Source organism: Pimephales promelas, chromosome 11, assembly GCF_988280905.1.
Source record: "Pimephales promelas chromosome 11, fPimPro1.hap1.1, whole genome shotgun sequence".
In the NCBI taxonomy this organism is placed as follows: Eukaryota; Metazoa; Chordata; class Actinopteri; order Cypriniformes; family Leuciscidae; genus Pimephales; species Pimephales promelas.
In genome coordinates this window covers 29,245,595-29,273,402 of record NC_142779.1, presented here as the reverse complement: position 1 = coordinate 29,273,402, position 27,808 = coordinate 29,245,595, and the positions used below count along the sequence as shown (strand labels likewise).

The 27,808-nt window shown below is 36.5% G+C and overlaps 1 protein-coding gene and 1 long non-coding RNA gene across 3 annotated transcripts in view; both read right to left on the bottom strand.

Moving 5' to 3' along the window:
• Window positions 1-27,808, bottom strand: part of csmd1b (CUB and Sushi multiple domains 1b) — a 756,823-nt gene that overhangs the window by 386,080 nt on the left and 342,935 nt on the right. The gene's annotated exons all lie outside the window — the stretch shown is intronic.
• LOC148977221 (uncharacterized) lies at window positions 3,784-5,621 on the bottom strand. Its single transcript, XR_016145599.1, has 2 exons — window positions 4,619-5,621; window positions 3,784-4,169 (listed from the first exon to the last, which is right to left on the bottom strand). It is a non-coding gene; the product is annotated as an uncharacterized LOC148977221 (long non-coding RNA).

Sequence of the window (27,808 nt, the reverse complement as noted above, 5' to 3'; positions counted from 1 at the left end):
AAATGTAGTTAAGTTAGTAGCTTCGCTACTTGTAGTTAACTACTCCCCAACACTACACGTAGACTCACTATTGGCCGACGCTGGTCATGTGTGTGATGGGTGTGACGTACAACAACAGAAGCTTACGCTATTAAAATAGTAACTTGACTCGAGGCCCACATAGAAGTAAATGAATAGTTGAATAAAGTAGTTATTTTAGTTTGTTTTTTGTTTTGTTTTTTTTGCACACAAAAAGTATTCTCGTCGCTTGATAAATTTAGGATTGAGCCACTGTAGTCACTTGGACTATTTTAACGATGTCTTTAATAACTTTTCAGGGAACAAGTATCTATCCATAAAGTTGCATATGGAGGAGTGATCCAGCACTCGAATTTATCAAAAATATCTTAATTTGTGTTCCGAAGATGAACGAAGGTCTTACAGGGTTGGAACAACATGAGGGTGAGTAAAATCTCACAGAATTTTCATTTTTGGGTGAACTATCCCTTTAAAGGAAATAAAAACCACATTCTTAGTAACACAGTCTCATCCCAAAAAGTCATATAACTGACGTTTTGGGACGTATTTTGACCATACGTCAATATCCGCCTTTTTAGGGCCCCCTTAAACGTCGGTAGATGGCGATCCCGGGCCGTCATACAACTGACGCTTTACCTTTAACGTCAGTTAGGTGACGGGTTAGGTATAGGGTTAGGTTTAGGTATGGGGTAGAGTTAGGATCCCATAACCTCATCTACCGACGTTTAAGGGGGCCCTAAAAAGGCGAATATTGACGTATGGTCAAAAGACGTCCCAAAACGTCAGTTATATGACGTCTTGGGATGAGACCGGGTTGTTCTTAGCATTAGGAATAGGATCCTTTGGGAGGTAATGTTATTTTCAGTCCAGTGATCCTGTATCGCTCTTCTCTTCTCTCGATGTCATAAATAGACACAATCCACAGCGAGTCGTTCTCTGGGGCCTGTTTCAGAAAGAAGGTTAAGTGAAAACTCTGAGTATGTTAACCCTGAAATGAGGGAAACTCTGGGTTTTCCGTTTCAGAAAGGGGGTTATATCAAACCCGAGAAAGCAGAGTAAGTCAAGCCCGTTTCTGAAAGAGAGGTAACTTATACTCAGAGTCAGTTATCATGGTAACTTACTCTGTGAACCTAACCTGGTCGGGAGCAGGTTTTCTTCGGTAAACCCAGAGTTTCTTGCGGTCTCCTCCCCTTTTTTAAAGAGTAAGTGCTGTTTAAACACCAACACTAAAATGTATTTACACATTCTTTAAGGAATATATATTGTTTGTCCATGGTTTAATTGACTAAATCTGGTTTGCAGCACTTTACCAAAAAATAAAAGGATTAAAACGTTTGCTAAACTTTTATTTGATTACCACCGTTTTTGATCATATATTTCTATTAAATCATAAAAAAATAATAGAACTAAATTATTTTTCAAACATAATTTAATAAGTTATTAATTATAAAAAAATAAGATGTTAATCTTATTCATAATCAATTATTGAAGTAAGTTGATTATGTTTTATTGAACAAATGTTTAATTTATTTAAATATCATTTTAACTGATGATAATAACCGTAATTTAATAATGCAGTTTATATATTTAATAATTGTTTAATACCATAAACCGTGATATTTTCTGAGATGGTTCTCATACTGTGAAACTCTCCCCACATGGGGGATTCCCCCATGCCACCCCTGCTGTTAAACAAGTTACTCAACAACTTTTACTCATGTTTTAAATTAACTACTTTTTACTTAGACTGGTATGTTTACTTTAACTTAAGTAAAAATTTATCAAAGTAATAGAAGCCTACTTTAGGTTGAATAACATTCTTCCAGTTCCACCTCTGATATTATAACAGTAAGTTACTCTAAAATAGTTATGATTATGAATTATTAACAACAAATGACATTTTCAACGGTGTAGTTAGATTAATGTAACAATTACTATCTCTAGAAAGTATTGGTCTACATATTACTAAATCCTATATCAACCTCAACCACTTGATTAATACAAGGAGGAGAGACAAGAAACTGCACTTTTAATGCTTTCAAATTAACAATATACAATTGCATGAATTATTCTTGAATTGATCAAAGTGTGTAGAGGGAGAAGGTTACACAAAAAAATATACCTTTTAAAAATGTACGTTAAATCCACTATTGTTTTATACTGAATTGGTCTATAGTTTATGCAGTAGCCTATTTAATGTAATTGCATCATATTTTATTTTAAATTACAGAAGAATTAAGAGTAATCCCTTTAATTAAATTACAATATTTAGATTACTTGGTAATTAATTACACCCAACACCTCTTTTTTTGTCTGGCTGTTGCCATGGTGACTCATAATATCTGTGCTCCATTGATAATGGCTTTTTATAGTTGTGGTGCACGCGCTTAACTCAGAGTCAGTCAACTCAGAGTTGATTGAACTAACTCATTTCAGCTGTTCTGTTACCGAAAACTCAGAGTTTCCCATCTCAGGGTAAGTCAACTCAGAGTTCAAGCTTTAACTCAGAGTTGGTTGAACCTCCTTATTGAAACAGGCCCCTGGGCTTGGTTACAATAAAAGCAGGTTTTGGACTACAATAAAGTTTTCAGTTCTGAAACTTACAGGATATTATTATTACGATGGCCGAGATAGCTCACCGCGCTGCAACCTGATGAAGACGCATGCAAATACAAAAAAACGTGTGCAAATATAAAAACGCATGCAAATACAAAAAAACATCCGCAAATTAAGAAAAACATCTTCATCAGTTCCACAACACACGTGTGCTCCAAGTACTCACAACACAACCAAACACAGAAACGCACTGCAAACGTTCACAACACCACCAAATACAGAAACGCGCTGCAAGTAACACGGTCCACAACGGAAATGTTTCCGGGGAACCAAATAAGTGACGGACCCGACTAGGACGTGTTAATAGCATACACAGGACGTGCTTACAGCAAAAAAAACTTTTTTGACAAGAAGTCAAAGCCAATATAGATTTTTTTTTATATAAATAAACTATACTATTAAATATTAATTAAATAATATTTTTAAAATAATATTAGTCTATACTCCTTGCTTACTCAAAATTCTACTTTATTTTATTTAACCCTTTAGAAGGCCTGCAAAATTCTGCAAAATTTGCCCGAAACGCCTAAAAAAGACCTATCCAAATTAAATTGCATGCTGTTCTTGAACCATTTGGAGTATATGCATGCTTTTGCTCTCTTTTGAAAGGTGACACTCAGAGGTTTGTTCCTAAACAGTCAAAATCACTGTAAGTCCTACTGGTCTTGAGTAATATAACTTTGAACACAATGAAAAATGACAAAAAAATTCCGCCTACATTTTTTTTGTGTAAACAGATGCCTGCAGATAACTACAGCTGGGAGCTATTAGCTGGAAAACACAACTGGATCACAGCATGAAGCCTTACCAAACAGAGTTTAAAATTTGATGATAATATCTAAGAAAATGAGTGTTTTACACATGTTTATCCAAGTGTATATCTAGGCGCTTCCCAAAAAAAGCCACTTGGAGACTCCAAATGACCCTTTGTGAACATAGACACATAAAATGCTGCTATTCTTGAATGCTTTACTCTACGGTCATAATTTTGGGCTCTAATGAAAGGTTACACTTAGGGCTATCATATTCCTTTGCCAGATTCACTGTAAATATTGATGACACATAGTAACTGAAGCATAAACACATTATAGTGTTTTTTTTCAATTCTTGAAACCAAACTTTCTACAAATAAAGAGACAAAACAAGTGCTATGGTACTAAAACACTTTAATATTAGAACTCAAACTACACACACACACACACACATATATATATACATATATATATATATATATATATATATATATATATATATATATATACACACACATATATATATATACACACACACACAAAAAAGTGTGACGACCTGCAGTGCTGTGTCCAGTGATATGCACAGGCTTGGAAAAAAAAAAAGAAGCCAGTTCTCCTCTGCATCTCACCCTCCCCGTCCACTTGTTGTTTAGCTGTCAGAACCTCTCTGGAAAGATAAATGATGGGGCTCCTCTCCTGATAAGGTGCTGTCATTCTGTTCCAGTATGTTGTTTTTTTCTGACTGGCTCCCAGAATTCACTCAATTAATTTTCAGATGATGGTCTGTGATATATAAAAAAGGGAAATAAGTTAATTTACAAAACATTTACATTATATGTGTGTGAATACAAAAATAAACAGAAACACATGCACACAAAGAACCAGGATTATGCAGTTCATGAGCGCACACGCACATCATGAGCAATAACATAAACACGAGCGCACACAACATAAATTAGCAGATAAATGTAAACAAACACACAAGACATGTATGTTTTGTGTGTTTAGCTATTTCAACTCACAAAAAGGCCACATAAACAGTGCCTATAACGTTACGAGCGCACACCAGAGAAACTATAGCAGGTAGCTAATGCTACACGCAAAACACAAACACACACACACGGCAAAAGCTGACGCCTCAACTGAGGCATGTGTTTGTTTTAGTACACCTAAACCAAACACATGTCTCAGTATATAGAGTCAAATATGGTGAGTAATATAATAAAACTTACTTTTCGTGACGTGAGTACCGTGGCCACCATCCAAGATCCTCTGCTAGTGCTAACCAGACAACAACATCGATTGCTCTCTTGCTCACAAATGTCCTCCCACTCACCACGGTCACGGAGAATACACTGTTCAATCACTTCTTCGAGTAATAAGTGCGTCTTTCTAATTATCTTTGCCATTTCACATCTGTTACCTCCTTTCACTCACCAACGCGTTCAATGTTGTGTTTACGCACAAGCGCGAAGAGGACCACTTTCGCTTTACGCACGAAATATAACGTAATCGGACGATTCCACCCACTAAAGCTGCATTTCAGTCTTTTCAGAAATTCATTGGCTATCAGAAAATAGCGTCATTTCATTCTCTATTGCAACTGGATAGATAAACTGTCACTCAAAGAGAGGTAGGTACAGATTTCACCAGGCGCGCTCGTTGGTTGTTGGAACCTCTGAAGACACCCCTAACACTCGCCGATTGGCTAAAATGACCTGTCAATCAATAGTTCAGGGGTCAGCGGCCATTTTGACATACTTTTTTCTCCAATGTTTACGTTTCAACTGAAGTTAGACGGATCAATAGTGATAGTGCGTCGAAGTTGTGATAGCGCTGTCGGCTAACGCGAAATGCTACTATTTACATTCCATGGATGTTTATTCATATATACAATTGTTTTGGACTAAAAACTTCTTCAAATTGGATTGTATGGACGCTTTTCAGTGAAACCAAACCATTTTTGTTGGAATGTAAGGGATCAGTGGACTACTTGGTGAGTTTCTTCCAGTTTGTGTTGGTTTGTTTTGGCTGTTGGTGGTCTGACAAAGAGACAGATTGTGCCCGCTGTGTTGATTGTATCTTAAAATGGTTTACGTCGTTCGAATCACGAGTTTCTCAGCTTTCCAAAGATATGTATTGTGTTTACTTTTGTGTTTGTGGAGCTTTGTTTTTCACAAAGTTAAACCTATAAACCACCCTGTGGGTCGTATACGGGACGTCGGAACACTAAACGGTTAATTTCTTTTGACTTTTCCCCCGCAAAACACAGAGATTCAATTTATTATGACATACAACTTGTGTATAATATACAACATGTGTTAACAAAATGTTCAATGTCATCACAATACAAATGAGAAAAGAACAATGATCTGAAAACTAAACTAAATAAATTAAAAAAGATCTAGAAGAACATGAAGGCAAGATAGTAATCTATACATCAGTTACACTATACAAATAGTTTCATTTTATGTTTACATTTTCATTTTCAAGAAAAGTTTCCTAAAAATGTTAGGTAATGTATGGCACTGACATACAGACATATAAAACGGATATTTTAACAGATTTTTATAAAGTAAAAATAAAAAAATAAATTATTTATGTGCAACCGTTGTGTTAATCATTATATTTCTGTCGTTTCTGTCGTTAATCGTTATATTTCTATACAGCTGATGGACAAAGTGCTGCGTTGTCATAGGAACATCCTAGGTAAAAATAATTACATTACGTTGTCTGTTGTTGCTCCCTTCATCAAGTTCCAAACGGCTACATAAATGACACTAGTGTCATGCTCACGCCAAATTCTGACTTGAAGAGCTTTGCCGTCTACCCATTGAAGGGAGTAGGGCATAGGGAAGCTCACGAGCAATAAGCAAGTCCCGGTTGGGTCCGTCACTTATTTGGTTCCCCGGAAACATTTCCGTTGTGCTCTGTGTTACTTGCAGTGTTTCTGTATTTGGTTGTGTTGTGAGGTTTTGCAGCACGTTTTGTGTATTTGGTTGTGTTGTGAGTACTTGGAGCACACGTGTGTTGTGGAACTGATGAAGATTTTTTTCTTAATTTGCGGATGTTTTTTTGTATTTGCATGCGTTTTTATATTTGCACACTTTTTTGTATTTGCATGCGTCTTCTTTAGGTTGCAACATGTTGAACTCTCTCGGCCACTGTATATTATAGTATGACCTCGTATTTGTCAAAAGCTGAAGGAAATACAAATACAAATTTGATTTCTCAGTTCATAGCCACTTTAACAGAACAGAAAGACCTTGAAATGTGAAATGCTTTTGACTCTGCACTGGGATTGGCATGCATTGGAAAACTCATGAAATATCCTCATGTATCAAAGCACAGAGATTACATCTTCTGACAGAGATGATGTTAAATTTGCTTTTCCTCACAATACAATATTCAAACAACAAAGCTGCAACATCACATACATCATAAAAATATATTAATAAACATGCATGTTCCTGCTTGATTCATTGGTGCATCCATCCATCCATCCTGTTTATCCTAGATATTTAAAGAGCCCCTAACATAGCATTTGAAATGTTCCTATTTTTGTTTTGGGAGTTCCCAAAAACAGTTTAACGTGCATGCAAGGATAAAAAACCCTTTATCTGTCTTACAATATGCATTTATTTTTACCCGATTTGCTCAACGACTCCCAAATGATTCGTTCGACGATTCATTTTCCCAAACACCTCCTTTGAGTGACGCGAATCTGCAGCGATTGGTCAAATGACCCAGTCAGTTGTTATTGGTAAACCGTAGGCAGAGATTGTCGGCAACGGAACGCCCATAACCAGGATTATAGCTTATCAAGTGTTGAAAATAGTATATAGTGTTTGAACTAACGTGTCAGAAAAAGTGCACTTTCCACACGGTCCCTTACTCGCATCTCCGTCAAGAGCGCGCTTTTCCGGCGAAACTCACATTGCGGCGGCTTTTGAGGGACAGTGTTTATTATATAGAGCGAAGTCATATTTCGTTTGTTTAGGAGGTAATTGCCATTTTTCAATGAATGTCTGGTGAATATCAAAAACAAAACTAACTTTACCCCGCTTAGAAGCTGCGCGGAGTGTACACAACACACACAACACAATATAACTATTGTGCAAGCTACAGAAAACATAACAGCAAGCATTATTAATAATACTTACAGATTGTGATTCGGAGAAGGACAAACCTGATCCATATACACTGAATACTGAGCCCTCCTTCGGGAACAACCGGCTTGCGAATCCACATTTGAATTCATTTATGTTTTTGAATGATTCACCATTAAAATGATGAGAACACAAGGTTCGGGCTGTACTGTTGTGGTATCGTTGCAAATATGAACTCTAACCACTGATTCTTCACATGCTCATCCCTAGGCAATGAAAACAAGTGGCTGAACTGTCTTTCCAATGTAGAACACAGCGGCTTCTCGACATGACGCTATTCAGCTGAAGTTTTTGAATGTGTTCTACACTCCCGTCTGTGCGCACAGTTGTTGGGAGCGTCCAATGAGCTAATGTTTTGTATCTACGCCACGACGTAACAGCTAATGTCTCATTTCAAAAACAATTCATTTCATAAACTCAGAGTCAACTCTCACTTTTGAAAGACAATAACTTTATATACGGTGCACTTTCAGATGTAAATCTTTGCAGGATGTTTTCATTCCCTTAGAGCTATATTCCACACTACATGAACAGTCATTTTCAAAAATCTATGATAGGTGCTCTTTAATGCCAACTTTCCCCAATTTAGTAAAATCGAGTCAAATTCTTCTTTCCTTTCCTTTCCTTTCCTTTCCTCCTGTTTTAGTTAAAATGTGTTATTTTACAGATTACAACATCAACATAAGCTATACCCAGATAGCAAACTGACATTGAATAAACGTGGAAATATGACATCGAAACAACGTTGATCTGACATTGTTTTGCTCATCGAATTAACGTTGAACCAACGTCAGACGTGTCATTCTTTCAAAACTAACGGAAAATCAACTTGAAATCAACGCGTTGTTTCAACGTTATGAAAGCAAACCAATTTTCGATTTTCATTTAGCTTTGAAGAATGCCGCGTCTGACGTTGGTTCAACATTAATTCGATGAGCAAAATCAACGTTGTTTCAATGTCATGAGAGACGTCGTTTCCACGTTGATTCAATGTCAGTTTGCTGTCTGGGTATTAATTCACATATTTATGGGTATGTTCTGATTCTGATTGTATTGATCATTTTATGTGACAAATCGTCGTTTAAACCATCTGTGTTGTAATACGAGCCCTGCTTTCACTGTGTATATATCACTGTGAATGGACAAATCTTACAAGACTTGCACCCCAACCTGATCTAACCTATGACGGAATATGAGTGAAAAACACTAAGTCTAGATGACAACATATTCATCCAGCAAACTGTTGAAACAACATAAATGGGATACATGTAAACTAATTAAGAGTTCTCTCAGTATACAACTTGTCATGCAATTCAAAGAATAGGAGCTACTCTCTACTATATAAACTTTTTCTTTGTAAGATGGTGTTATTGTTATATGAGGTCATTGGTCTCAGAGGTATTTGTGCATCCAGAAAAGCAAACACAGTTAAGTCATGGAATATTCCAGAAAAAGGCTGCAGACTGTCAGCAAGGCTGGTGGAACTGAGAGCGGGCTGCTGGGGCTTGTGCAATGTTAAGATTCAATGTACAGTTCACTGGTTAAAAAAGGCAGCGTAGAACACCATTTTAGTTTATTTTGTTAGCATCTCCTTCAAAACAATTTCCCATTGTGCTGCAAATTAAGTTGGACAGTTGAGGAAAAGCTACAACCAACCAAACATGTCACCTTACCTGAGTCGACGTGAAAGTAAGAGACATCATTTTATATTTTAAGGTCAGCGTGTTAGATTTGTGTCAGCTAAAAACATTTTAAAGAACAATTGTTCCAGAGACATAGAACTGCAAAACTTTCAGTGACAGGAACTATTGGTGCTGTCTAAGAAAAGACACTATTATGCTCCATTTGGCCACGTTCATGTCTTGACAGAGGGGCGATTATGGTGAAGTTTTGTTCTTTCTGGTATTATTTTCCATTCGATGGTCTTTGACGGAAACAACACTAAAATGGTCATTTATTTCCACCAACTTCTCAAATCGTGTTTGTGTGCATATTTAAACTTGTCAAATCATATTTGGTTAATCCAACAACAATGGCACTGACCTCGTCTTGATGCACAATCGGATTTAAGCATTTCAGAGAACATTATTAGTAGCATATAGTTCAAGCTGTGAATACTAATCTAAATTTTGTTCAGTTTCTCACACAAAACTAATTGAAAGACTTGTAAAGACTAGCACGTGAATTATATGGACTACTTCTACAATGCTGTTTTGAACTTATTGGAGCTTGACAGCCCCTGGTCACGTTGGCATTATGAGAGCATTCTTCAGATGTTTTCCATTTGTGTTCATTGAAAGAAAGTCTGGTTTGGAACAACATAAGGGTAAGGAAATTGTTGAAAATTAATTTTGGGTGAAATCAGGTTTCCATCTTTGTTTTACTAAGTCATTTGTGCATTACTATTCACAGACAATTTAAACATCTATATTATACAAAATAAGCATGTCATATTGTATTAATATTGTCTACATTAGGCAGCTACCTTAAGCATCACTAATAAACACAATTTATTTCAAATTACTTTGAGTTTTGAGATATCATGTTGCTAAGATTAATATGGGATACTGTTAAGAAAATATATTTTCAGTGTCTAATTAATTATATGTATAATCAACATTTTTATTTTTATTTTCCACCAGTGGATGGAATTGTTACCAAGCTTGACGCAAAATATGAGATTGCCTTTTCTGTGAAGGATACATGGGATGATGTCTTAGAATTTAGCCCACAGATGGCTTCTTCAAAAGGAATAATTATGCTACCTAACTTTTGGAACAACCTTTAAACCATGAGCATGGCTATATGATGCCAATAAAGCTGTTTACATATGCAGTTCACTCACCTTTGAATCAGAGTTAGAGAGACAGGAAGAGAGTGCTTGGTGGCTTCTCTGGTACCACAGACTGTGGTCACATTTTGAAATGCATTTTAACAGTCACTTGAGGTTATACCTCTGAGGAAACGATTGCTGCTGTTTGTCCTTCTTAATTAAGCAAAAGCTTTAACTCACTGTGTTGACATGGGATATTAGTGAAAGACGATCTGCTGGCCTGTGCTGTGGTGTCTCCCTCGGCCCTGTTAGAGAACTGTCATGTTTCAGTAGCCTCTCTGATTGCTTATGAGGTTTAGAGAGTACTGTTAGAGAGCATGATTAGCATACGTGCTCTACAGAGATCCTGCAAAGCATTAGCATGCTAAATAACAGTGAAATGATCTGTGCACACAAAAGGCCGAAGGACAAAAGAAGTGCAAACCCAGTGAGGGACACCTTACTAAGTTTGCTTATTGTAGTAATTGGTTATTGACTTTTGACCCAGGTCTGTTTTAAGAGGATCAGGTGATGCCCGTTGAGATGAGGTTTTGTTTTGTTAAGATTTTAAATCAAAGACTGGGTAACACTTTATTTTATGACCCGCAAACAACTGTGTAAGTACAGTGAAATTACAGTGTACGTTTCTGTAATTATAGTGTACTTCCGTGTAAGTACAAGGGAACAATATGTTAAGTTTGGGGTAATAAAGGGGTAACAAACAGATATACACCCTGCAAATAACTTCGTAAGTACACTGAAAATACGGTGTACGTTTCTGTAATTATAGTGTACTTCCGTGTGAGTAAGGCAACAATATGTTAAGTTTGGGGTAATAAAGGGGTAACAAGCAGATATACAAGCAAATTATTTAATTAGTTTAAAAAAAAACAGGAACTAATACTGTTAATATATTCCAGGCAAAATTGTATGTCTGTTGTTTATAAAATGTATCACATTTCTGGCAAAATATGTTCTTGTGCAATGTTACATGGTAATTTTGACATCTGTGGGTTATATACTGTGTATATATATATATATATATATATATATATATATATATATACTATGATAAAAAAATAAAATGTATTGGCTTTTCTTACTAGATTACTTAATGTTAAGTCAAAACAATTTGTTTGTGCCATGATTTTAATTTAGACCGTACAATGTGGTAATGAGTACTTACCTTATACCATTGAATTGCAATAACAATTAAATGTCAGGGCAAATGTACTGTGCAATTAAAACGCTTTTTGTTTTTTGTTTTTTTATAACAGTACCTTTCTCTGCAATTACAGTGCAAATAGTGTTGTTTCGTATTGCTACATAGTAAGTAGCTTTGTTACCCCCTTGTTCTGCGTAGTTACAGGGTAAGTGTAACTCCTGCGGGCTGTAAATTAAAGTGGTGCTTGTTACCCTCTTGTTCCATGTAGTTACAGGGTAAGTGTAACTCATGTGGGCTGTAAATTAAAGTGGTGCTTGTTACCCCTTTATTACCCAAAACTTAACATATTGTTCCCTTATACCTACACGGAAGTACACTATAATTACAGAAATGTACACCGTTATTTCAGTGTACTTACACAGTTGTTTGCGGGTCGTAAAATAAAGTGTTACCAAAGACTGTTGTCAAACAAGATCAATGGGATACATTTCTTTATTCGAACAAATTGAATATGGAGATGTATGCCATTCATCACAATTAGACAACACAACCACGGCCCAATTCAAACAATTTAATCTGGACTATTCTGATTGATAACACTTTAGTTTGAGGTCCAATTGACCCTTCACAGGGAGTTTGATTGACAGGCGATCTGACCATCATAATCCAGCGTGTTGTCAGTGTCCTCTCTGCTCCACAATGTTTTTTTCACGGCGTGAGAACATGGTGGGGTGTGAGAGCGGTGTGGGTTGTCGGACATAGCAACAGTAACTTAAGGGGTAGGGTCTTTGCGAACGGTCAATTCTCACTATTAACTAGGTATTTATTAGCATGCACATTACCAGGATAATGGCTCAAATGCCTCTGGGCGCAATTGGATAGACCTAAAACCAATCAGATCGATGAAGGAGATGACGTATGCCGCGCGCACTGTTACAAAAAAAGCTGTGCACACAGCCTAGCGAAATGAGGTCTTGCGCACTGAGCGTGCCATTTTTGCCGCGTCGAGTATAAACAAGGCTTTACCCCGTGTCATCGCACGCTCTGATCGGTAAAGGGGGAGAGATTTCAGACCTACGTTTATTAAGGAGATCTCCAAGATTTCTCTTCTTGTGAGGGGGTGCACAGACCACTCCCAATTCATCTCCAGCTGTAGCAGCCTCCGAAGCACCATTAACTCCGCCTCTGTTTCCCTCGAATTCTCTATGATAAAATATGTTTGTGAAAAAAATTATTTTAATAACATGGTTTTGCCGGTAATAGAGTTCTAATGACGGTGTTCAACTACAACCGTCACACCCCTAATTTCGTCGCTGTGCTGTCGTCATTGTGTAAAGCCCGCACCAACGTTTCTGATTGGTGCCGCGATTTCGACGGATTAGAAATGGGCTTGAATGAGCTCTTTGCCAGTCTAATTTTCAGACCAAATCTAAATTTGCCAGAAGTTGTCTGGGTTTTCCAAGCTACATGGACGCCACACCAGAGCCCTCTCAGATCATGAATGAAACTATGAATTAAACAAAGATTTGTGAGCAGAACTCAAGGTATCAGATTAAGCACTAAGCACGTGATCATTGTCATCTACCGATCGTGAAACAACTGCGTCGTCATCAGAGAAGCTGCGCAGAATGAGCCAGCCGTCTCCCCTTGAATCACTCTTGAGGCGCTTTGAAGGCGCCATCTCAAGTTGGACAAAATTTCTAACCAGACGCTGACCAGAGACTGTGTTACAGCGGGTGAGACTGTGTTAGTCTGCGCAGCGCCACATCACATCGAGCACATCTATTTTCTGGTTATCTTTTTCAGCAGTTGTGTTTTTTCATTGGATTATTTTTGACATGTGATTTCCCATTGTCTTGAATTTAATCCCATGTGTTTGCCACGTTTATTTGTCATGCGTTATGCTGTCTCATGTTTCCAAATTCATCATTACTGTTTTTTTGTTTAAAGATATTGTTTGTGCTTTGCTTCACACTTTTTGGATTCTGTATTACTGTAAATAAGATGCACTTGGGTTCTTTACCCCATCGTCCTTGTCTGCCCATTGCCTTCCCCCGTACGTTGCGGTTACATTCTGAATGGCCGAAAGGAATGCAATTTGAAAGACACTATCTTTATTCAAGGGGATCAACAAAGATTGGGAAAGCTCCTTGTATTTTTAAGTGGCTCCTAAAATGAATAGCCCCTTTAAAAAATCTATTAAAAACATGTTCTTTTTTTAAGACATTTAAAAAAACAGAAACTGAAACTTAATGTTCTGCTCTAACTGCCTGTTTCATTAAGTAATACAGAAAGAAACACATGAAAGAAAATCAAGGTTACTTTAGCTTAAGCAAACTTCTCTGTCGAACAAAGTGAATTTTTCATTTGATGAACAAAACTCATCACAATGTATGCCGTTGAGGACTGTCAATGGACCACGGGTGACAACTCAGCCCTGCATGGGAGATGGCCTCTTTCTGTCTCTGCAAAAAAGGGACTTTTTGTGAATGCTTAATCGCTTGCTACTGATGGCGTTGACTTTTCAAATTTGGTGAGTGCTCGCTGCCTACAAAGCAAACTCCATAGGTGCTGTCTGAGCCTTGAGGGCAAAAGAGGTAGATGGTCTTCAATATACAGTATCAAGCTAGCTGGATTGGAGCTGACTGGAGGAATCATCCACAGTTCAGTGCCCTCTGCTCCCAAGACGGTCTCTGCAAAGGGAACTAAAAATAAACATTCTCCCTCAGGTGTCCTCAAGCTAGCCTCCTGTCAAAAGGAAGTCCATCTCTCATCCCACTTGCTGAGCTGAATAGAGGTAAAGTGGGCACGAGATACAGCTTTAGTTCAATGATACAATAAAAATCAGGGTTCTGTGACATGAACAATGGCAGTGGCCGCCGCCACAACTGCTGTCTGCTGGGTGTTGCGTGATGTTGACACAAGGTAAAGGTGCTATAGGCAATAATAAGCCAGGCCTTTGTGTGCAAATGAAGGTTGTTCTGCGTCTAGGGGTTGCTGCTAGTACATTTACATAAGAAATCCCATCATTATAGTGTATTACGACTCAAAGGGTTTACACCATCTGTTCATAATCATCCCTGTTATAACAGTAAAAGCTAAATTAGCTTCAAAGGGCCTCATTCATGAAACCTTCGTAAATATACGAGCACATTCAGAGTAATTTGCGCGTAAAATGGACCTTTCATGAAAACTCTCTTCCGGATTCACAAAAGCTTTTTATATCACATATTCGATTGTTAAACGTGTATAATAATGAATTAGCATAATCCCCGCTCATTAGGTACAACTACGTAAATTATGTTTCCAGGAGTGCTATGAAATCTTCTGGTCTTCCATTTCAGGTTTGACTCCAGTATATGCTATAAATGCAAAAGAGACTACTTGGCCATAGCAATAAATAATCAATTATCGCGTGTCCACCAACATTTTTTTTTTTTTTTATCCAGCTAAAAAATGCCTGGTGCTGAAAAAAAAAAATGTGAAAAAAAATAAAATAAAAAAATTCTGTTATATATATATATATATATATAGAATAAATATTGAAACAATTATATATATATATATATATATATATATATAAAGATAGATAGATAGATAGATAGATAGATAGATAGATAGATAGATAGATAGATAGATAGATAGATAGATAGATAGATAGATAGACAGAGTAAAGTGATTTTTTGAATGGAAATTCTTTATAGTCAGAATTCTGAGACATCAAGTAAGAATATCCCATGTGCAACTCTGATTAACTTGGCATTATAAAGCACAAGATTAATGGTTTTAGTTGATCTTTTGATCAACACACACACACACACACACACACAAACCAACAAAATCTAAATTTCAATATCCTCTTCACAAGTTCAACTAAACCAAAGCAATCCATGGTATATTTTATTTTCTCTTATCACAGCATGAATATGACACAGATGATATACAAACGAAAACACCACAAGCTTTGATCTAAACTGAGAGTTGAACTACAGCCATCTCTCTTTTAAATTATTTCTTTCATTTTGAAGTTGAAAAATATGCTAAAATGTATTAGAACTCCTGAAAACACAAAGAAAATAGTTCCCAGCCAGTGTTTTCTATGATGTTGGTATGTTGGAGGCATAATATCAAATGCTTTAAATCCAAAATGCACAGGAAAATTTTGGATACAGGATAGCAATTCATTTCAAAGTCTATTAATGTGCTGCCAATACACTGTCGGAATTCCCTCAGTGCATCGATTTTTCATAGATACAAACTAAACATCTTTTTCAGTGCCAGCTCCTGCATATGAATGCCAAGTGCTCAGCACAACTGATGCATGACATTAAACGTTTTATTTTTTTATTTTTTTATTTTTATTATTATTATTTGAATTTCAATCCAGTGTTCAGTGAAGCAACAAATCAACAATGCATTCATTTAGTTTATCAACCCGAGTCCACTCTGCTGCCAACAGATCACAGTGACACAACCAAAATTTGGACTGCTCCAAAGAATAACAATCTCAACATTGTTCAAGTGGTGCTTCTGTGATGTTCTCCGAGCAACTATTTAACCAAATACACTCCAAATATGGACAATCCCAAATATTGGGTTAAAAATTAATTAAAATATTTCACCCAATGGCTGAGTTTGTCCATATTTGACCCAAAGATGGATTAAAACAGCCAAGCATTTTTAGAGTGTAGCACTTGAATTGTCTTCACCGGTCGATGATAGTAATTGCGGTGTCAAGGAAATTTTTCAAGGTTTTTCAACATCAGAAGCCTTGACTGATTTGTTAACTACAGAACCCCCCACCCCCTATCCTTGAACTGCAATAATAATAAATTGCATGATTTAATACATGTCATGCATCATTTTTTAAAAACATTCTTGTCTACTTTTGTACAATGAACAAATCTGGTACATTACCACCTGATGTTCAATGCAAAATCAGGGTCAGGTCCACTGATCTTTTGCTTTATGTACAACTATTTGTGTTTTAAATGTAGATTTGATTTTAAAGGTAACCATAATCCATAACCGCCCAAATGGATCATGTAAAGGCACACTATGTACCATTTTTGGTTCAAAATATCCCAAAACCAGTAGAACAATGTTATATATTTTGTTGGTTCGTGTACTTACGTTATCCCAAATGTAAAAATGTTTAAATACAAAAGTAAAACACCAAGTTCATTTGTGGCTTTGTCTTCAATACATATATTTCTGTCAATTTCTATTAGGACACTCAATGTTATTTGACCTTCTCTCTCTCTCTGTAGACCTTTTTCTCACTCTTTAGACTCTCAACTCAGAGTGTGGCTAAATCATTTCTAAACTCCAGTGGAGACAGTCCAACTTTCACAGGCTTCCACACAGCTCTAGGTCTCAGTTTGTTTATCTTCTGAGAGGGATCTTCTCTGAGCTCTAAGCCCATCAATACAGAGTCATCAGCAGGGGGAGAGCTGGGGTAAAGAGAGACCTTGGAGGAGCATCTCTCTGACTGCGGTTATTTTTTTTTCCCTAGAACTATGGCTGCGATTAGGCAGAACAACAGTGTAATGACTCAACACTTCATCTCCCTAACAACCCAGATAAGTAAAATCAACTCACCACTCAAAGCAGAGAGCCATATTTTACTCTTCAAATGCCAATCTCGAGGTTTATGAATGTAACCTATTCAGAGACTATTTCATTTTCCAATGCACCAGAAAAAAGAAAGAAAGAAAGAAAAGAAAATCAATTAAGAATTCCTCTGGGAGTACAAGCTATCATTAATTTCTACTCCTTTGGGTAGTAGAGCGCAAACCACTGAGAAAAGCGACTGCATATGTCAATAGGCAAAAGGGCAATTCATTGTTCCTAGGATAGAATAATAGAAAACAATATTCTTTAAAAAAAACAATCATAGACTTAATCTGTAGCTTTTTATCAGGTCTATTCAATTTGACATAATTTTCACAAATTTTGACATTGTCTACTTAGCATTTTGAACTACTATACTAAAAGTTCAATTGTCATTTTGTATTTGTGTACATTTTTATCAGTATTCATTTGTCTAAGGCTGATTTAACCTTTTAGTCAAAAAGCCATCACACACAATATCAAACATCCATACCAAACACACTATCAAAATCATGTGAAGGTTGATCAAGGCTATGATCAGATCTTTATTTCAGGACATTATAAATATTTTAGCACAGATGAAACATAGTTTGAAAAACTTTCACTTTTTAGCCTTTAAGCAAAAGGCCTTAAGAATCAACCTTATATTTTAAAGGTTTTTTTTTAAAGCATCTAAAAATTAAAATTCTGTCTGTTTCAAACACTGAAGAGTTTTGTTCCTCTTCAAAACAAAGATGTTTTTGATGAAACATAAGAGCTTTCTGTCCCTCCATTGACAGTCCACACAACTACCATTTTGAATGTTCAACAAGTTCATAAAGAGATTATAAAACTAATCCATATGAATCAAGAAAAAAAAAAGAAACATAGCCTAACTTACTTAAGGGGGGGGGGGGGGGGGGGTTGATTGCGATTTCACTTTTTTCATTTTAAATAGTGTGTAATGTTGCTGTTGGTGCATGAACAGTATCTGCAAAGTTGCAGCGCTGAAAGTTCAGTGTAAGCAGAGATATCGTCTTTTAAAAATAAAGTTTAATGCCTACAAAAACGACTCGATAGGGACTACAACGGGGTTTTAGACTTCACTAATCCATACATTAAAATCAACCCTCCCTCGAATATGTAAAAAAGGGCATGGCCATATTTCTGCGGCTCGTTGAAAGTATGTTTTGTTTATCCAGCTGTCGAGTCTTCTGTGTTCAGGCTTTCCACAGACTCTGTACTTCGTCAACAATGGAAATAATTTATGTTTGATTATGTTCCTGAAAATAACGATCGTAATTCAGCTCTCTGTGCTGCGCATTTTATGAAAGATAGCTTCCAGAATATCCACGAATTCAATGCCGGATTCAACAAGAAACTGTTACTAAAACATGAAGCTGTTCCAACTTTAAAACCAGAGGCAGCAGTTGATGGGACACAACCTGTAAGTACGCTAAGACTTAATCATTTTAAATGTATGTAAAATTTCAGACGTAATGTTTTAGTTTTATCAAATGCCAGTGCTGGCTTTATAGCCACTAGGCTACTTAGTTATGCGATTTTGTGTCTACGACAAACGCGTAGAAACATTTTGGACCTGAATTTGTATATGTATTAAAGGGGAAATGAAGCAGTGAATCAAGTTTACATGATTTACAAGATGGATTTCCAATATAATCAACAATTATATAAGAAACATTACAAATGTAAACATTTAGAAGAAAAAAAGAAAAAACTTTGTATCTTTCGCCGCCAGGGCGCCGCCATTGTGCAGGTGACGTAACGGGGTTGGTTGGCTCAAGTTTAACAGGCTCTGGGCATTGAAAATCGCGACATCAAACTGTGTTTATACCAGTGTTTTGACCGCGAACGACTAATGTTAGGTACAGTTATTAGACAAAAAGACGACGTCTCATGTTATATGTTGACAAACTGCACATAGAAACATTGTTCGCGATGTCTGCCGTCAGATATTCCCGTCTCGTCAACAACATGTAAGTTACGTTGCTCTGTAGAACAGCCGGTGGTGGTTTGGGGCGAAGAGTGGGTTTGCAACGCTAACATACCAGGTGTCAGTGTGGCTGTTGTACTGCAGAGCCTGTTAAACTTGAGCCAACCAACCCCGTTACGTCACCTGCACAATGGCGGTGCCCTGGCGGCGAAAGATACAAAGTTTTTTCTTTTTTTCTTCTAAATGTTTACATTTGTCATGTTTCTTATATAATTGTTGATTATATTGGAAATCCATCTTGTAAATCATGTAAACTTGATTCACTGCTTCATTTCCCCTTTAATGTTGTAAACTCTCTAAAAAATGATGGGTTGGTTTAACCCAGTTTTGGGTAAAACCAAATGTGTGGCTAAAAATGTCATTTAAAAATGTAACCCATAGGCTGGGTTTGTCCATATTTGACGCAAATTTGGGTTAAAACAACCCAGCATTTTTTAGAGTGTATATTTTTAATGTATATTTACTTTATGGTGCTATTTTTTGATTTGATCAATAACGTAAACCAATGCCAACGCTGTTTGTGTTTATAGTAGCCAGTCAGTTCAATGCTATTGTGTAAAACAAATGTGTATAAAGTTAATATATATATAGAATAGATCATATAAATATATATATAGAATAGATCATATATATAGAAACGTTTTGTAAGAGCCGTGTGTGGGGAGGACTCTCTTCATTGCCGCTTTCTGGGTCTGATTCTAGCTCATACTGATACTGCAGTATCGACACCATTATATACATTTGACAGGAACACACATGCAACTTTCGCCCGTAAAGGTAATGGGCGTTAAGTATCCGGACAACGTACATTACAGTTTAGCCAATCACAACACATCGGCCCAAACCAACCATTCTGAGCCCACTGCCTGTTTCTGAGGGAGTGGTTTCAAAGACTCAGGAAGTCAACCGGTCTTTCCATTATCTCTTTAAAGGTGCTTTGAAACAATCTGAATTGTAAAAAGCGCAATATAAATAAATATGACTTGACTTGACTATATCAGAGGTGCCCGATCCTGTTCCTGGAGATCTACCAACCTGCAACCTGCTCAACTGTGAAAGTCTCGGCAGTGTATTATTTGTTTGTATTCAGTTGCAATTTCGCCTAGACTTTGCAAACAGACTTTTACGATATGGATCCGTCAGCAACAATGTAAGTAACCATGTTTATTCTATCTGATCTGAGATCAGTGATTTCTGATGAGTAATTTTTCAAGTTCAGACAGATTTTCTTTGTCTCAAAATTGTGCAACACTGTTCATGTATCAGTAAATCAAGCTTGTGACTAAAAAGTCAATTACAGTATCAATCAATCAACAGTTAATTAATCAAACTTAGCTTTTGGGCTTTAAGGAAATATCTCCTGCTTTAGCTTTAAATGGGTTTTGACACAATATAATGGTACACTACACAAATTTCCCTAGAGATCTTTAATATGTGATGCAGACAATATTTTATGCATGTCTCCAATGCTGTGCAAAGAGGGCTTTCAAAAATGTGATGCAAGGAAATGAGATGAATATATGTATGTCAGTGACATCTATGAATATGGAACAAGAATAGTTAACTCTGCATGAAGTTCAGTTGGCCGATACAAGGGTCAACCTCCTTTGCATGTCATTATCTATTGCTGCATGCACATTTGAGAAATTGATTTCATGATTTAAGTGAATTCTTCGCAGCTACTTTCTTTTTCAAATATCTTCTACTAGGTAACTGAGGTCTAATCCACATGAAAGCGCTTAATTAACGGTTATTTATGAGCCTTTGCTCAACCTGTCTGTAAAAACATACAAAAAAAAAATATATATATATATATATATATATATCTTCATCAAATCAGAATGGAATTGTTTGAGCTAAAAACAAAAGTGTTTCACCGTGCCGTGCCATGCCATCATAAATATGAAGAATAATGCGCTTTGGAATCATATATTGGCCAATGATGGTGATAAAGCACGGCATTGCTAAATGCAGTAATTACAGCCCTGTGTCTTTATTTATGCAAAAATTGTGTTTGTGCATAAATGTGTAAAAAGTATGAGAAGTGTGTTAATATCACTCAAGCTCCATAAACAGCAGCACTCATGGAAGCGTGGACACTCAGGTGAAGTTACATAAAGGAAAAGTTCACTCAAAAATGAAAATAATGTCATTGTTTACACTCATTTCAAGCTTATAATAGCTAAACAAAAACAAAAAGTTTTTCAAAGTTATAGCTACAGTCGATCATTTTAATATTCTGATTTGCTACTCAAGAAACATTATTATTATTAGTAGTAGTAGTAGTGGTAGTATCAATGTTGAAAATACTTTTTGGGTCCCACTTTATATTAATTGTCTTTTACTACAGTACACTAACATTGAAATAATAATTCGATACAATGCACTTATTGTGTACAAACATGATTTTACATTTTTAAAATCATTTTCAATTTGTTTTTTTTGTTTGTTTTTTTTTTTCAAAATGCCTGCATGTAAATACAGATGCAATTAATCTACTCATACTGGCAAACAGTTCCCTAACCTGACCCATATCCCACAAGAGCAAATCACAAAGCAACATGAACACAATAAGTACATTGTACTTATTTTTTTTTAAAGACACCTAATAAAAAGTATGACCAGTTTTTGCTCCTCAACGTTTTTATGGAAACAATAATTCAATTCAAAAATTGGTAAGATTTAAAAATTTGAGAAATTAATACTTTTATTCATCAAATATGCATTAAATTTATCAAAAGTGACAGTGAACAGATTTATAATGTTACAAAAGATTTCTATTTTAATAAATGCTTTAATACATTTTAATAAATACATGTAGTAAATGAAGTTCATTGAACCCTCTATTCATCAAAGTATCCTGAAAGAAGTATCACCATTTCCACAAAAAAAAACGTTAAGCAGCACAACTGTTTTTGACATTTTTAGATTATATTTAAAAAAATATATTTTGTTATAATATTTTGCAATATTACTGTTTTTAATGTTCAACTAAATAATAGCAGCCTTGGTGAACATAAGAGACTTCTTTTCAAAAACATTAAAACATTGTAATGTTTCCAAACTCTTGAAAGGTACTGTATATTCAACACATTCTCATCCCAAGGCGTCATATCCGACCGTTTTGCCAAAGCGTAGACATCCAACGCACATGGCACCCTTTAGCGTCAATATAACACGCACAGAGTATGGGTAGGTTTAGGTGTGGGGTAGGGTTAGGGTTAGACCACTAGGAGGCACCTTCTGCCCAATATATATCTGCATCTCATATTGACGCTAAAGGGTGCCATGTGCGTTGGATGTCCACGCTTTGGCAAAAGCGTCGTATATGACGCCTTGGGATGAGAACGGGCTGGTATATTGTATCCTTCAAATTATAAACAGACTTTTTTAATATAATTGTTTGGATTGGTCAATCCGTATATGTTCAGTCTCAGTCTCATCCTATGCAGTTATAACTCCCATGCATGGGCTGATAAAGTTAAGATCTTGTTAACGCATTACAATGATATATTAAAAAAAAAAAAAAAAATATATATATATATATATATATATATGAAGAGTTCAGATGCAAAAGCCTCTAAGTGCCATTTGAAATTTTCTTCTTTAATGATGATTTTTATCAAGCTTGTATATTTAAGTTCAGTGATTTCACTTAAATGGCAATGATAATTACTTATTAATTGTTATTTAAGTGAAATTACTGAACTTAAATATACAAGTTTGATAAAAATCATCATTAAAGAAGAAAATTTCAAATGGCATTTAGAGGCTTTTGCATCTGAACTCTTCATATATATATATATATATATATATATATATATATATATATATATATATATATATATATATAACATCTGCATCTATAAGCTCTCGATGATTATATTTCATAAAGATGCAACACTACATGAACTGAATACTAAGACGGGTGATACTGAAAAGGAAATGACAGACAAACTAGGTACTGCTGGACCGCTAACCCCTACTTGCTGAGCATACATGAGCGATGAGGTGGGAAAGGTAAGCAATTAAAGTGAAGTTAATGCATTTCACGCATGCTATCGTGTGGCTGGTGAGTTCGAGGGTTTTAGCACTAGACTCAGGACAGACAGTTGTGCTGCATACTAATTCAGCAGACAACCGAGAGAGCTTATTAATGCATATCCTTTTAGAGAAGCTGCATGGAGATCACATTCACACATATGATCTGCCCTTGCTTTTGTAAGGATGATATTTATGACTAATAATATTATGGCCAATCCTTTGGCATATTTATTAGACAGGGGGGGGGGGGGGTGGAGAGAGGATAGGATAGGATACGTTAGGATAGGATGCGATAGGACACGATAGGATAGGCTACGATATGATAGGATATGCCAACACTATCTCACGACCAATTCGTACAAATTTGACGCATGATTAAAAAGTGTCTAATTCGTACTAATTCGTACGACCTCACTCGTACTAATTCGTACGATTTGTCTAAACCCACGTGATGGTTAGGTTTAGGGGCGGGGTAAGGGGTAGGTCATTCGTACGAATTCATACGAATTGGCCAATTCGTAAAATATGTACGATTTAGCAAAATCGTATTAATTCGTACGAGTGAGGTCGTATGAATTGTTACGAATTAGCCACTTTTTAATCATTCGTCGAATTCGTACGACTTGGTCGTGAGATCGGGTTGGATATGCTAGGATAGGATAGGATAGGATAGGATAGGATAGGATAGGATAGGATACAATACGATAGGATAGGATACAATAGGATAGGATAGGATAGGATAGGATAGGATAGGATAGGGTAGGATAGGGTAGGATACGATTCGATACGATAGGATACGATAGGATAGGATAGGGGATAGGATAGGATTCGATGCGATTTGATACGATAGGATACGATGGGATACGACATGATATGATAGGATAGGATACGATGGGAGATGATAATGCATGAAAATGTAAATCTGAATAGCAAAAAGGACAATGGAAGGAAAGAGAAAAGAAAAATGGTAAGAATTTACAATAAGCTTCATTAGTTAACATTAGTTAACCCGTGCATCAATTTAAAAAGGTTACACATAGGTAAAAAGAGGACAAAAATGTCCATGTCAAAAAACTGTCATAAAAATGTGACGCTTTGGAGCACAGACTTAAGTTTGGTATCATTTTAAAGAAGACCCTTTGCCGATTATTGCTGAAGTGAAAATAATAATAAGTGAATCCAAAAAAAAGTTATATAGGTATAAGTTTATAAAAATTATTTATAAAAAAATATTTTATATAAAATATATATTTTTTTAAATCAGGTTGAACTCAAAACTGCAATAAAATCAAAGCCATAAATCTAAATAGGTTGTGTTCCAAATTTGAGGATGAAAAAAATCTCAAAAAATGAGCTTTCGGTAACAGTTTGTTTGGGCGTAGTAACATATTTTCCCCATTGGGTGCCAGCAAAACCCCACTGGTGCTCACAGTGATTGGATTTAAATTTGCAGTTTTTCTCTCTCAGTATTACAAACACACACATGAGCGCACACATACATATTTTTTTTATAACACACATACTAACCACATTTCGACATCCATACCAACACACCCACACAAATATTGTTGCATAATTTATCCAGTTGGCTCTATAGTACGCCGAACCAGAAAACAGGAATAAAGCGATATTTGTTTTATAGGCCAAACTTAAAAAAAATGACACCATCTGATAAAAATAGTAAAAAATAAAATTTTGAAGCCTTGCCATCAGAATGAAAGCCTCTTAACAAAGATTGCATAATTTTATAGTTAACTGAACCGGGGATTAAAAATGGCAGTTTTAATGGGTTTCAATGGGGACATTTTTGTCCGGTGCTGAGAGGGAGTATTTTTTGTACCGAATGCAAAAAATATATTTTTTTTTGAAAATGACGGTGAAATAGTAAAAATCCAATAAAAATACACACCTGTGCCAAGTTTTTTGCAGTTAGCTTTAACACAGGCAAAGTGATCAAAAAAAACAAAACTGAACAGGACAAAAATGTCCATAAGGATGTTCAAGGGTTAATGTATGAACTAACATAAACTAACAATGAGCTAAACATTTGTTACAGTATTTACAATGGGCCAGTTGTTCAAAGGTAATCTGATCGGATTTTGGTTATCGGATTGGATCAAATCTTGAAAATGGGTTGTTCAAAAGGGAAAGAAGGAATCTGATATCAGATTAGATCAGGGAATCCAATACTAGTTTTAATCTGGATCAAACCTTCAGTTTGTGTTGTTCAAAACTTGTCAGTGCGATTTGGATAACTTTGATCCAAAAAAAAAAAACAGGATTATCCTGATCCCTAGGATTTCAAGGTGGATTTCAGGAAGAAAATGTAGTAAAACTTTAAAATTGGTCAAATAATACATTTGTATCCTTTAGTTTATATACTTTTATTTATATTTTGCACTTGACTTGTGTAACCGTTGTAACAGTGATAAAGTTGACATAGGCTAACAATTAAGCTATTCAGTATAGTAAAGTAAAATTAAAATAAAAAATTATCTTGTCCCCGTGAAATAATCCTCCAAACAGATTTCAATAACAAATAAATAAATAAATAATATATTCATTTTTCGGTCATTCATCACCGTATATTAATTTCAAAGAAACAATCATCAGAGATGAGCCTGTCAAAAATAATGTCTAATAATTGCATCCCTTACTATACTTCCAGTCAGTCCCTCATTCTGACATACCATCAGAGGTTGGTCTGGTTCTTCAACAGGCTCAGGTGCATCATAAACATCATCACAGAGAGGGACATTGCGCCTGGTAGCGATGTTGTGCAGGACGATACACACAAGTATTATGTTGCATGCTCCCTGTGGTTCCACTCGCAAGTAGTTAAGGCATGCAAAGCGTCTCTTCAAAACTTTATTTAAACACCCAATTGCACATCTTGCCTGCGCCGGTGTGGTTGCTGCAAGAAAAGGAGTCATTAGCCATGGTAGGAGTGGATAGGCACGGTCTCCTAATATTATGCCATCTGGTCGGTTGGTTTGGAGCTCTCTGTATAAAGCACTCTCTCTCAGGATGGGTGCATCATGAACAGACCCAGGCCACTTCACGACACAGTTTGTGATGATGAGGTCAGCATAGCCCACAAGTTGGATGTTGATGCTGCGCCTCCACTTTCGGTTGATGTAGTCCCAATCCCTCTCATGAGGTGCTTGGATGTGCACATGACTGCAGTCAATGACCCCAATAGTATTGGGCATGTTCCCCAAAAGAAAAAGAAAAACTTGTGCTTGGTCTTGGCAATCTGGACATCCTTTGGAAGTGAAACAAACTGATTGACCAGGCTGGCCAACGCAATTGACACAGCTTTCACTACATCACTCACAGTTGATTTGTCCACTCCCATATTATCACCAACAACTTGGTAGAAAGTCCCAGATGCATAGAAGTGCAGACCAATGAAGACCTGTTCTTCCACAGACAGACTGTGACTCCTTCGGGTTCTCCGTTGAAGTTTTGTCCTGACAAGATCTGCAATGTACTTAATATCAGCAATCCCAAAGAGAAAGCGAGCATACAGTCCTTCAGTGGTGTATTGCTCCAGTGGTCGTGCACGTTCAACATACGTCCTTTGACGGTATCCTCTTCCACCAACACGGTGGTAGCGATGGACAACACCTGCCATGTCAGTGCCTCTCTCTAAGTCCTCTGAGAAAGGCTGAATATAAGACGGCTGTCAAATACCCACACACCAATTAGCTGACATGCTGTGGCTTGTGTTCAATTAAATCAATCATGCCCAAGGCCTATAAATACTATGTTCGCTACAACAGAAGTGGTGAAACCATGGACTCAAAAGGACCTAATTTCACTGTTGCAGAAACCCATGCACTGCTGGAGGGTGTTAAGTGTCATTATGCCTCAATAGTAGGAAGTTCTGTTGCAGGTGGAATGGTGACTAACAAAAGGAAGAAAGACATTTGGGTTGAAATCACCCACAATGTAAATGCAATGGGGTCTGGCCAGAAGAGGACATTGGAGCAAGTGAAATTTAGATGGAAGAATCTGAGGGCCATAGCAACGAAGGACCTTGCTGAAGCAAAAAACACCCAAACAGGCAACAAATCCTTTAAGAAAGGTGAATACACAGATGTGATTCTGGACATTATTGGAGGTGAGAACTCTAAAGCTCTGCATGGGATTCAAGGTGTTGTAGAGGATGGTGAGCCTACAATTGTAGACGAAAGTGAGCTAGTTCTTCCTAATGCAGAGGAACCATTCAATCTGGATCTCAGCCCTATTATTGAAGAACAACCTGGATCCTCACTGGTAGAGCGAGCAGTCACAGGAGCTCAGAAAAGGGGCTTGAAGCGTCCTTTGCCGAATAAATCTATTAATCACTCCTTAAACGAGAAACTGAAAGAGCAGAAGCACAGATACTCCTGGCAGAGGAACAAATCAACGAAACTTCAGATCCAGCTCCTAAAAGCGAGGCTTGGAAATGCTAGTCTGTCCACCTCAGATGAAGAAGAACCCAGAACATTCTTTATTTCGTTTAACTTTTGGATATTTAGCCATTTCATTTTTCGTTTGAAAATCCATTTTTTATCCATTTCATGTCATCTTTTTGACGTTTTCAAAATGTCCACTATGTATTTGTTAATGTATGTTTGT